Source organism: Aquarana catesbeiana, linkage group LG03 (genome assembly GCF_042186555.1).
Source record: "Aquarana catesbeiana isolate 2022-GZ linkage group LG03, ASM4218655v1, whole genome shotgun sequence".
Classification (NCBI taxonomy): Eukaryota; Metazoa; Chordata; class Amphibia; order Anura; family Ranidae; genus Aquarana; species Aquarana catesbeiana.
The window spans coordinates 143552004-143562341 of NC_133326.1; positions in this window are offsets into that span (position 1 = coordinate 143552004).

The following is a 10338-nucleotide window of genomic DNA, read 5'->3' on the forward strand; positions in this document are numbered from 1 at the left end:
AGGAAACGATTCTAGAGGAACAGAGTTCTAAGGGAGCACCAGAGGGGACACTTCATGAGCTGGAGGCTATGAAGTGGCTGGGAGGACTCATCCAAGGAAATCTGAGTGTGTGAATCTGTGAGAAAAGTTCAGTTACTACATGGTTGCCAACATTGTAAAAAAAATGTTAGGGACACTTTTTTGGCTGTAGGCGGAGTCTTGTAATAATTAGGGGGTGGGGCATGCGTTTGTGGGTGTGGCACGTGGAAAAGCAGCGATCAATGGGCGCGGTGTACGCGAAATAGTGGGCGTGTCTTAAATAGGCGTGGCTCTAAGGGGGTGTGATTAGAGTCTGAGATGAATGAGGGATGGAGAGGGAAAGGAGGGGGGAGAGGGATGGAGGGATAGCAGCCCCAGATCCTACACAACAATAGAAATATGTGTATTCTAGAAAGTTTAACAATCAGCAGATAAAGATACTCCAAACACCTGGTGTTAGCACTTCAACCATCCCGGCACCATGGTTGTTATGGTGTCAGGATGATTGAAGTGCATTATTTCTATTATTACATTGTAATATAAAATGAAATCATTCAACTCACCATAATGCTGAATCAGTGGGATCCCTGAGCATGTCACTTGCCACGTCGCCTGCCACTAGCCATCCGCCCTTGCATCAGGTGCCCCCAGCAGAGTCCGTCCTTGCATCAGGTGTCCCAGCAGAGTCCGTCCTTGCATCAGGTGTCCCAGCAGAGTCCGTCCTTGCATCAGGTGTCCCAGCAGAGTCCGTCCTTGCATCAGGTGTCCCAGCAGAGTCTGTCCTTGCATCAGGTGCCCCCAGCGGAGCCCCCCTTACATCAGATGTCCCCAGCGGAGCCCCCCTCATATCAGATGTCCCCAGCGGAGCCCCCCTCACATCAGGAGTCCCCAGCGGAGCCCCCCTCACACCAGGAGTCCTCAGCGGAGCCCCCTCTCACATCAGGAGTCCCCAGCGGAGCCCCCCTCACATCAGGAGTCCTCAGTGGAGCCCCCTCTCACATGAGGAGCCCCCAGCGGAGCCCCCCCTCACATCAGGAGTCCCCAGCGGAGCCCTCCTCACATCAGGAGTCCCCAGCGGAGCCCCCCTCACATCAGGAGTCCTCAGCGGAGCCCCCTCTCACATCAGGAGTCCCCAGCGGAGCCCCCCCTCACATCAGGAGTCCCCAGCGGAGCCCCCCTCACATCAGGAGTCCCCAGGGGAGCCCCCCTCACATCAGGAGTCCTCAGCGGAGCCCCCTATCACATGAGGAGCCCCCAGCGGAGCCCCCCCTCACATCAGGAGTCCCCAGCGGAGCCCTCCTCACATCAAGAGTCCCCAGCGGAGCCCCCCCTCACATCAGGAGTCCTCAGCGGAGCCCCCCTCACATCAGGAGTCCTCAGTGGAGCCCCCCTCACATCAGGAGTCCTCAGCGGAGCCCCTCCTCACATCAGGAGTCCCCAGCAGAGCCCCCTCTCACATCAGGAGTCCCCAGCGGAGCCCCCCTCACATCAGGAGCCCCCAGGGGAGCCCCCCTCACATCAGGAGTCCTCAGCGGAGCCCCCTCTCACATCAGGAGTCCCCAGCGGAGCCCCCCTCACATCAGGAGTCCCCAGCGGAACCCCCTCTCACATCAGGAGTCCCCAGCGGAGCCCCCCCTCACATCAGGAGTCCTCAGCAGAGCCCCCCCTCACATCAGGAGTCCTCAGCGGAGCCCCCCTCACATCAGGTGTCCCCAGCGGCGTAGCCCCCCCTCACATCAGGTGTCCCCAGCGGAGCCCCCCTCACATCAGGAGTCCCCAGGGGAGCCCCCCTCACATCAGGAGCCCCCAGGGGAGCCCCCCTCACATCAGGTGTCCCCAGCGGAGCCCCCCCTCACATCAGGAGTCCCCAGGGGAGCTCCCCCTGACATCAGGTGTCCCCAGCGGAGCCCCCCTCACATCAGGAGTCCCCAGGGGAGCCCCCCTCACATCAGGAGTCCCCAGGGGAGCCCCCCCTCACATCAGGAGTCCCCAGGGGAGCCCCCCTCACATCAGGAGTTCCCAGCGGTAAATATGCCGCCATTACAGGCCAAGGGAGCTGGCCGCGTGGTTACAATAGAACCACCGCCCACCCCCGCCCCTTTCCATAACAGATGGGCAGCGGGGAGCAGTGGGGCGGAGCGGGGATGGGCGGAGCAGGGTGGAGGGTGGTCAGAGTGGGGCGGTGCGCGGGGGTGGGCGGCGCCGCAGCAGCTCGGCTTCTATTGAAGCCACCCAGCTCCATTCCACTTCTGGTCTTCTCAAAAATGGCGGCAGGCAGAGACATTGTCTCCGCCTGCCGCGGAGACATTGTCTCCGCCAGCCGCGGACCTCTAGCGGCGGCGGAGGCGGCGAAAAGTTGGGAAAAAGTGAATTTCTCGGGACATTCCCCGGGAATTAATAAAATCGGGAAAAGAGTCTAAATCCAAGAAATGTCCCGGGAAATTCGGGACTGTTGGTAAGTATGTTACTATAGGAGACAGCCTGTCCTACAAAGTACAGATGTGCTGGTTCAGCTTAAAGGTCCTTTTTCCTGTACTGCAGTCTACCTTATCTCACCTATTTTTGTCTAAGGAGTCTGCCAATCTGCCTGTTGCTGATCATTATTAAGGGTGTCCTGTGCCCCTCACTCCCACATTTTTTCCTGTTTGAGAAATAAACTTTTTTATTTAAAGCAGCCTGAGATTGTATATAAGTCAGCCATCCCTACCCTGGCTAGCGACCATCGGGCTCCCAGAAAATCGGGGTAGGCACTACACGTATATGGGTGTTGCATTTGTGAACATCATATACAGTGATGTACTCGACTACTCGTCTGGGTCAAAGACTTTGAAAGTATTCAAGGTATAGCATCAACTTGACAGCCAGGCGGTAACTAGTATTTTCAGAATGCAACCTATACAATGCATTCCCTACAGAGAGCTGTAAGGAACCAGAAAGACCTCCACTAAATAACCGCAAGGTACAGCATTGCTTTCCTTAACTGAACGTATTTATTTCCCTAATGTGTACAGCGCTGACATATTAAACAGAACTTGACAGAATAGATTGTAAGCTTATTGAGGGAAAGAAACTGACGTGAATAGTCCTCTAAACTGTACTTGTCAAGAAGCATACAATCCAATGTAAATCCTCTCACTTTATAAAGAAGTAGTGATGGGCTTGATGTTCGACTTGAACATCAGCTGTTTGATGGTAGAAAAAATGAACATATGGGGCACCCACGGTACATCCGCCTGACGCGGAACGCCCCATAATGCACAGCGAGATCGCAGTGCAATGAAGGCTGCTGATTGGCCAAAGCATGCACCTGACCTGTGCACTTTGGCCAATCACAGCGCAATGTGCGGTGAGAGCCATGATTGGCCAAAGGCAGGGTGCCTTTGGCCAATCATAGCTCAGGGGCTAAATCCACGCCAGATCCTGCCCCCCCCCCCCCATGTGAATGGGTATCGGGTACATTGTACCCCTACCCATTCACCAGAAAAAGTGTCAAAAAGTAAAAACCACAAGAGACAGTTTTTGACAAGTCCTTTATTAAAAAAAAAAAAAAGTGTCCTGCAAGGTAAATCCGCCGTCAATCACGCCACCTGATGGACCCGAAAAATAGCAAAAATGCTTGACGTCAGAAGAGGGGGGTCAACCGGTTATGTTACGGCGTGGCTCCGCCCTTGCCTATATAAGAGCTGTCAAAGTGAAGAGACAGCAGTCAGGCAGGAGGCCTCCCACAGAGGCGGATCGTTTTGCATTTTTGCTATTTTTCGGGTCCGTTAGGCGTTGTGATTGATGTGGATTTACATCGCGGGACACTTTTTTTTTTCTTTTTTAATTAAGGACTTAAGGACTCAAAAACTGTCTTTTGTGGTTTCTACTTTTTGACACTTTTTGGGTGAATGGGTAGAGGTACAATGTACCCGATACCCATTCACACAGGAGGGGGGGCAGGATCTGGGGGGCCCCAAAGCACCCACCCCCCTATGTTGAGGGCATGTGGCCTGGTACGGTTCAGGGGTGGGGAGGAATACGGTTCTCGCTCGTTCCCCCCCACCCCCTTTTACTGACCTGCCAGGCTGCATGATCGGATAAGGGTCTAGTATGGATTTTGGGGGGGCTGGTACGGACTGGGGGGACCCCAGACCGTTTTTTTCATCTATATTGCAGGAAGCCGGTAATACATTACTGCCGCAAGCAAGTTTGAATGACATTTTTTCCTTTAGAAATAACATTATTGCTGCAGCATGTTCTACACATTGCACAGATGTGCCAATTTACAGGCAGACTAAGGGGATCCCCAGGCATGATATTTAAAGGAATATTTATTTTTTATTGTTTCACTTTAAGCATCATTAAAATCACTGCTCCTTTAAAAACAATTGTTTTAAAAACTTGATACATGTCCCCTAGGGCAGTACCCAGGTCCCCATACACTTTTTATGCAATAACTTGCATATAAGCCTTTAAAATGAGGACTTCTGATTTTTCATGTTTGTGTCTTATAGTCTTTAATAGTGTTTGCATGTTCGCTAGAACTTTTTGCCTGTTCGAGGTGTTCTGGTGCAAAGCGATCCGAACCGGAGGGTTCCTATCCCTATAAATAAGGAATACTCCATTTCCTCCAACCCAATGATCATACCACAACACTGTAAGGGATAGTGCACACAGATGTTTGCAGGCACAAATGTGCTCTAGCGTGAAAGTTTCAGATTCCACAGGCGATGTATTTTTATTACTTGCAGTTACACCATGCAGTTAAGGCAGAATCCGGTGGAGCTTTATGGTTGCAATCTCCGACTCGAATTTTCCACTACGTTAGAAGTATCCTATTACAAAGGATTCATATCCAGGTGCTACTCAATGTTGCTATCTAATTTTCTGAAGGGATTCCCATCTAGGGTGGCGAGCAGGTGGGAGAGCGATGTGGGCACATTTAAGGAGGAACAGTGGGAGGAGGTTCTGCAGTCAGTACATATGTGTTCCCGTAATGCTGCACAATGACTCTCTCAACTGTATATTGTCCTGCGGGTCTGAGTGTACCAGATGTGCTAGGGAACATGGTGACGTTATCCACCTTTTGTGGCACTGTACTAAACTACATCTGTATTGGCGGAGCCCCTCCTCACATCAGGAGTCCCCAGCAGAGCCCCCTCTCACATCAGGAGTCCCCAGCGGAGCCCCCCTCACATCAGGAGCCCCCAGGGGAGCCCCCCTCACATCAGGAGTCCTCAGCGGAGCCCCCTCTCACATCAGGAGTCCCCAGCGGAGCCCCCCTCACATCAGGAGTCCCCAGCGGAACCCCCTCTCACATCAGGAGTCCCCAGCGGAGCCCCCCCTCACATCAGGAGTCCTCAGCAGAGCCCCCCCTCACATCAGGAGTCCTCAGCGGAGCCCCCCTCACATCAGGTGTCCCCAGCGGCGTAGCCCCCCCTCACATCAGGTGTCCCCAGCGGAGCCCCCCTCACATCAGGAGTCCCCAGGGGAGCCCCCCTCACATCAGGAGCCCCCAGGGGAGCCCCCCTCACATCAGGTGTCCCCAGCGGAGCCCCCCCTCACATCAGGAGTCCCCAGGGGAGCTCCCCCTGACATCAGGTGTCCCCAGCGGAGCCCCCCTCACATCAGGAGTCCCCAGGGGAGCCCCCCTCACATCAGGAGTCCCCAGGGGAGCCCCCCCTCACATCAGGAGTCCCCAGGGGAGCCCCCCTCACATCAGGAGTTCCCAGCGGTAAATATGCCGCCATTACAGGCCAAGGGAGCTGGCCGCGTGGTTACAATAGAACCACCGCCCACCCCCGCCCCTTTCCATAACAGATGGGCAGCGGGGAGCAGTGGGGCGGAGCGGGGATGGGCGGAGCAGGGTGGAGGGTGGTCAGAGTGGGGCGGTGCGCGGGGGTGGGCAGCGCCGCAGCAGCTCGGCTTCTATTGAAGCCACCCAGCTCCATTCCACTTCTGGTCTTCTCAAAAATGGCGGCAGGCAGAGACATTGTCTCCGCCTGCCGCGGAGACATTGTCTCCGCCAGCCGCGGACCTCTAGCGGCGGCGGAGGCGGCGAAAAGTTGGGAAAAAGTGAATTTCTCGGGACATTCCCCGGGAATTAATAAAATCGGGAAAAGAGTCTAAATCCAAGAAATGTCCCGGGAAATTCGGGACTGTTGGTAATTTACAGGCAGACTAAGGGGATCCCCAGGCATGATATTTAAAGGAATATTTATTTTTTATTGTTTCACTTTAAGCATCATTAAAATCACTGCTCCTTTAAAAACAATTGTTTTAAAAACTTGATACATGTCCCCTAGGGCAGTACCCAGGTCCCCATACACTTTTTATGCAATAACTTGCATATAAGCCTTTAAAATGAGGACTTCTGATTTTTCATGTTTGTGTCTTATAGTCTTTAATAGTGTTTGCATGTTCGCTAGAACTTTTTGCCTGTTCGAGGTGTTCTGGTGCAAAGCGATCCGAACCGGAGGGTTCCTATCCCTATAAATAAGGAATACTCCATTTCCTCCAACCCAATGATCATACCACAACACTGTAAGGGATAGTGCACACAGATGTTTGCAGGCACAAATGTGCTCTAGCGTGAAAGTTTCAGATTCCACAGGCGATGTATTTTTATTACTTGCAGTTACACCATGCAGTTAAGGCAGAATCCGGTGGAGCTTTATGGTTGCAATCTCCGACTCGAATTTTCCACTACGTTAGAAGTATCCTATTACAAAGGATTCATATCCAGGTGCTACTCAATGTTGCTATCTAATTTTCTGAAGGGATTCCCATCTAGGGTGGCGAGCAGGTGGGAGAGCGATGTGGGCACATTTAAGGAGGAACAGTGGGAGGAGGTTCTGCAGTCAGTACATATGTGTTCCCGTAATGCTGCACAATGACTCTCTCAACTGTATATTGTCCTGCGGGTCTGAGTGTACCAGATGTGCTAGGGAACATGGTGACGTTATCCACCTTTTGTGGCACTGTACTAAACTACATCTGTATTGGAAGGGTGACATTAGCACTATTAATAGAATGTTTCAGGTCAATGTCCAGACAGACTCTAAACCACGTATATTGGGCATTTTGGATGACTTTACAATTAAGGATAATCCCAAACAGACTATAGCAAGAGCGCTCTTCCGGGCTCGCAAGATTATCCTCCGACACTGCAAGGCGATGGAGCCTCCTTTGCTGAAAGAATGGATTACCCAAATGGAAAAGTATATTTACCAACACAGAGGGTGCCCTGGCAAGTTTAATAACTTATGGTCCCCATGGACAGACTACTTCTGTAATACAGTAGGCTGAAATTCTTGGGAGCACATAAATACCTAAGTATACAATGCCTTGAAAAAGTATTCATACCCCTTGAAATTTTCCACATTGTGTCATGTAACAACCAAAAACGTAAACGTGTTTTATTGGGGTTTTATGTGATAGACCAACACAAAGTGGCACATAATTGTGAAGTGGAAGGAAAATGATAAATGATTTTAGAAATTTTTTACAAATAAGGTGTGGCAAGCATTTGTATTCAGCTCTGATACCCCTAACTAAAATCTAGTGGAACCAATTGCCTTCAGAATTTACCTAATTAGTACCTAATTAGTAAATAGAGTCCAATGTGTGTGTAATTTCATATCAATATAAATACAGCTGTTCTGTGAAGCCCTCAGAGGTTTGTTAGAGAACCTTAGTGAACAAACAGCACCATGAAGGCCAAAGGAACACACCAGACAGGTCGGGAATAAAGTTGAGGAGAAGTTTAAAGCAGGGTTAGTTTATAAAAAACCATCCCAAGCATTGAACATCTCACGGAGCACTGTTCAATCAATCATCTGAAAATGGAAAGAGTATGGCACAACTGCAAAACTACCAAGACATGGCCGTCCATCTGAACTGACAGGCTGGGCAAGTAGAGCATTAATCAGAGAAGCCGCCAAGAGGCCCATGGTAACTCTGGAGGAGCTGCAGAGATCCACAGCTCTGGTGGGAGAATCTGTCCACAAGACGACTATTAGCCATGCACTCCACAAATATGGCCTTTATGGAAGAGTGGCAAGAAGAAAGCCATTGTTGAAAGAAAGCCATAAGAAGTCCTGTTTGCAGTTTGTGAGAAGCCATGTGGGGGACACAGCAAACACGTGGAAGAAGGTGCTCTGGTCAGATGAGACCAAATTTTAACTTTTTGGCCTAAAAGCAAAATGCTATGTGTATCGAAAAACGAACACTGCACATCACCCTGAACACACCACCCCCCACCTTGAAACATGGTGAGGCAGCTGCAGCATCAGGTTGTGGGGATGCTCTTCTTCAGTAGGGACAGGGGAGCTGTTAGAGTCTGCAAAAGACTTGAGACTGGGGCGGAGGTTCACCTTCCAGCAGGACAACAACCCTAAACATACAACCAGAGCTACAATGCAATGGTTTAGATCAAAGCATATTCATGTGTTAGAATGGCCCAGTCATTGTCCAGACCAAATCCAATTGAGAATCTGTGGCAAGACTTGAAAATTCATGGACGCTCTCCATCCAATCTGTTAAAGCTTGAGCTATTTTGCAAAGAAGAATGGGCACAAATGTCACTCTCTAGATGTACAAAGCTGGTAGAGACATCCCCAAAAAGACTTGCAGCTGAAATTGCAGCGAAAGGTGGTTCTACCTTCAGGTGGCTGAATACAAATGTACGCCACACTTTTCAGATATTTATTAGTAAAATATAATGAAAACCTTTTATCATTTTCCTTCTACTTCACAATTATGTGCCACTTTGTGTTGCTCTATCACATAAAAGCCCAATAATATACATTTACATGTTTTGTTGTAACATGACAAAATGTGGAAATTTCAAGGGGTATGAATACTTTTTCAAGGCACTGTATTTTGATAAACTGGCTTCACTTTGCTGTACAGTAGACAGCCTCTTCTGAGTATATTGTGTATGATTCCCATGGTGGAAAGTAATTGTTTTGTCAGTATGCTTGTGTATGTAACTATGGAACTTGCATTGTTTGCTCTGTTATTTCTTTTTCTCTACAATAAAAATTCTCTGACATAAAAAAAAAAAAAAATTGCAGGCATTGGCATGCTAAGCATAGGCACAATGGTCCAGCTCAGACCAATATCACTATGTACAGTACACGTCATACATGGTTGATGCCTCTGGAAGCTGGATATCACAAAAGCAGACTTCAGTGATCTCCACTTATTTCCAAGTCTGAATGCACAGCGTTCTCAGATTGCAAGGTGGGGAGTGTAATGTCAATGCTGCGCCTTTCTATCTCATCCAATCAGAGAAGACCATGCATACATTCAGAAAATGCAAAGCATTCTCTGAATGGCGCCAGTGCCAAAAAGGTCAACCCGGTGTTCACAATGCAGCAGGGTAGTTACTTGGTGCAGGTCACAGAAGCAAGTCACTAGTAGCGGTGTTTACTTGAGTTATTTCCAGCTTCCAGGGGCGTGGTTTAAGTATGGTAGAGGGAAGAGTCCTCCAGAAAAAGAAGGTACCAAATTCTATTTACTGTATATACAGTAGTTACATTGGTCCAAGCTGGACCAATGCAACTATGTATAACATGCTGATGTCTGGAATTATTTACCATGGAAAATGTCTGAACAATGATGACTCTTTGTCAGGGAATGTAGTATGAGAGTGGTACTAAATACATGTGTTACATTATCACATTAATAAGCATGTATACAGTTAAAACATATATCTAATGCTAAGTCCAACTTTAAAGAGTGACCCCAAAAAAATGTAATCTCATTTGATGAAAGGGCAAAGTAAAGCCTCCAACAGATTTGCGAGATGAGAGTCAGTGGTTTGCAATCTTTGTAACTTGCCTACCGGGCACTTTCACCCCCTTCCTGCCCAGGCCAATTTTCAGCTTCCAGCACTGTCGCACTTTGAATTACAATTGTACGGTCATGCAACACTGTACCCAAACAAAATTTTTAACATTCTTTTTAGACAGATAGAGCTTTCTTTTGGTGGTATTTAATCACCACTATGTTTTTTATTTTTTGCTAAACAAACCAAAAATAAACGGAAATTTAAAAAAAAACAAGTTTTTCTTAGTTTCTGTTATAAAATTTTCCAAATAAGTAATTTTTCTCCTTCACTGATGTGTGCAGATGAGACTGCACTGATGAGGAGGCATTGATAGGCGGCATTGACAGGCATCATTGATGGGCACTATCTTGTTTACACTGTGATTGGACACATCTGGTCACATGGTAAAGAGCTGCTGTGATTGGCTCTTTACCCTGATCTGTGATCAGCTGTGTCCTTAGGAAACAGTGATTACAAATCCCTGCCTATGCACGCCGCGGGAA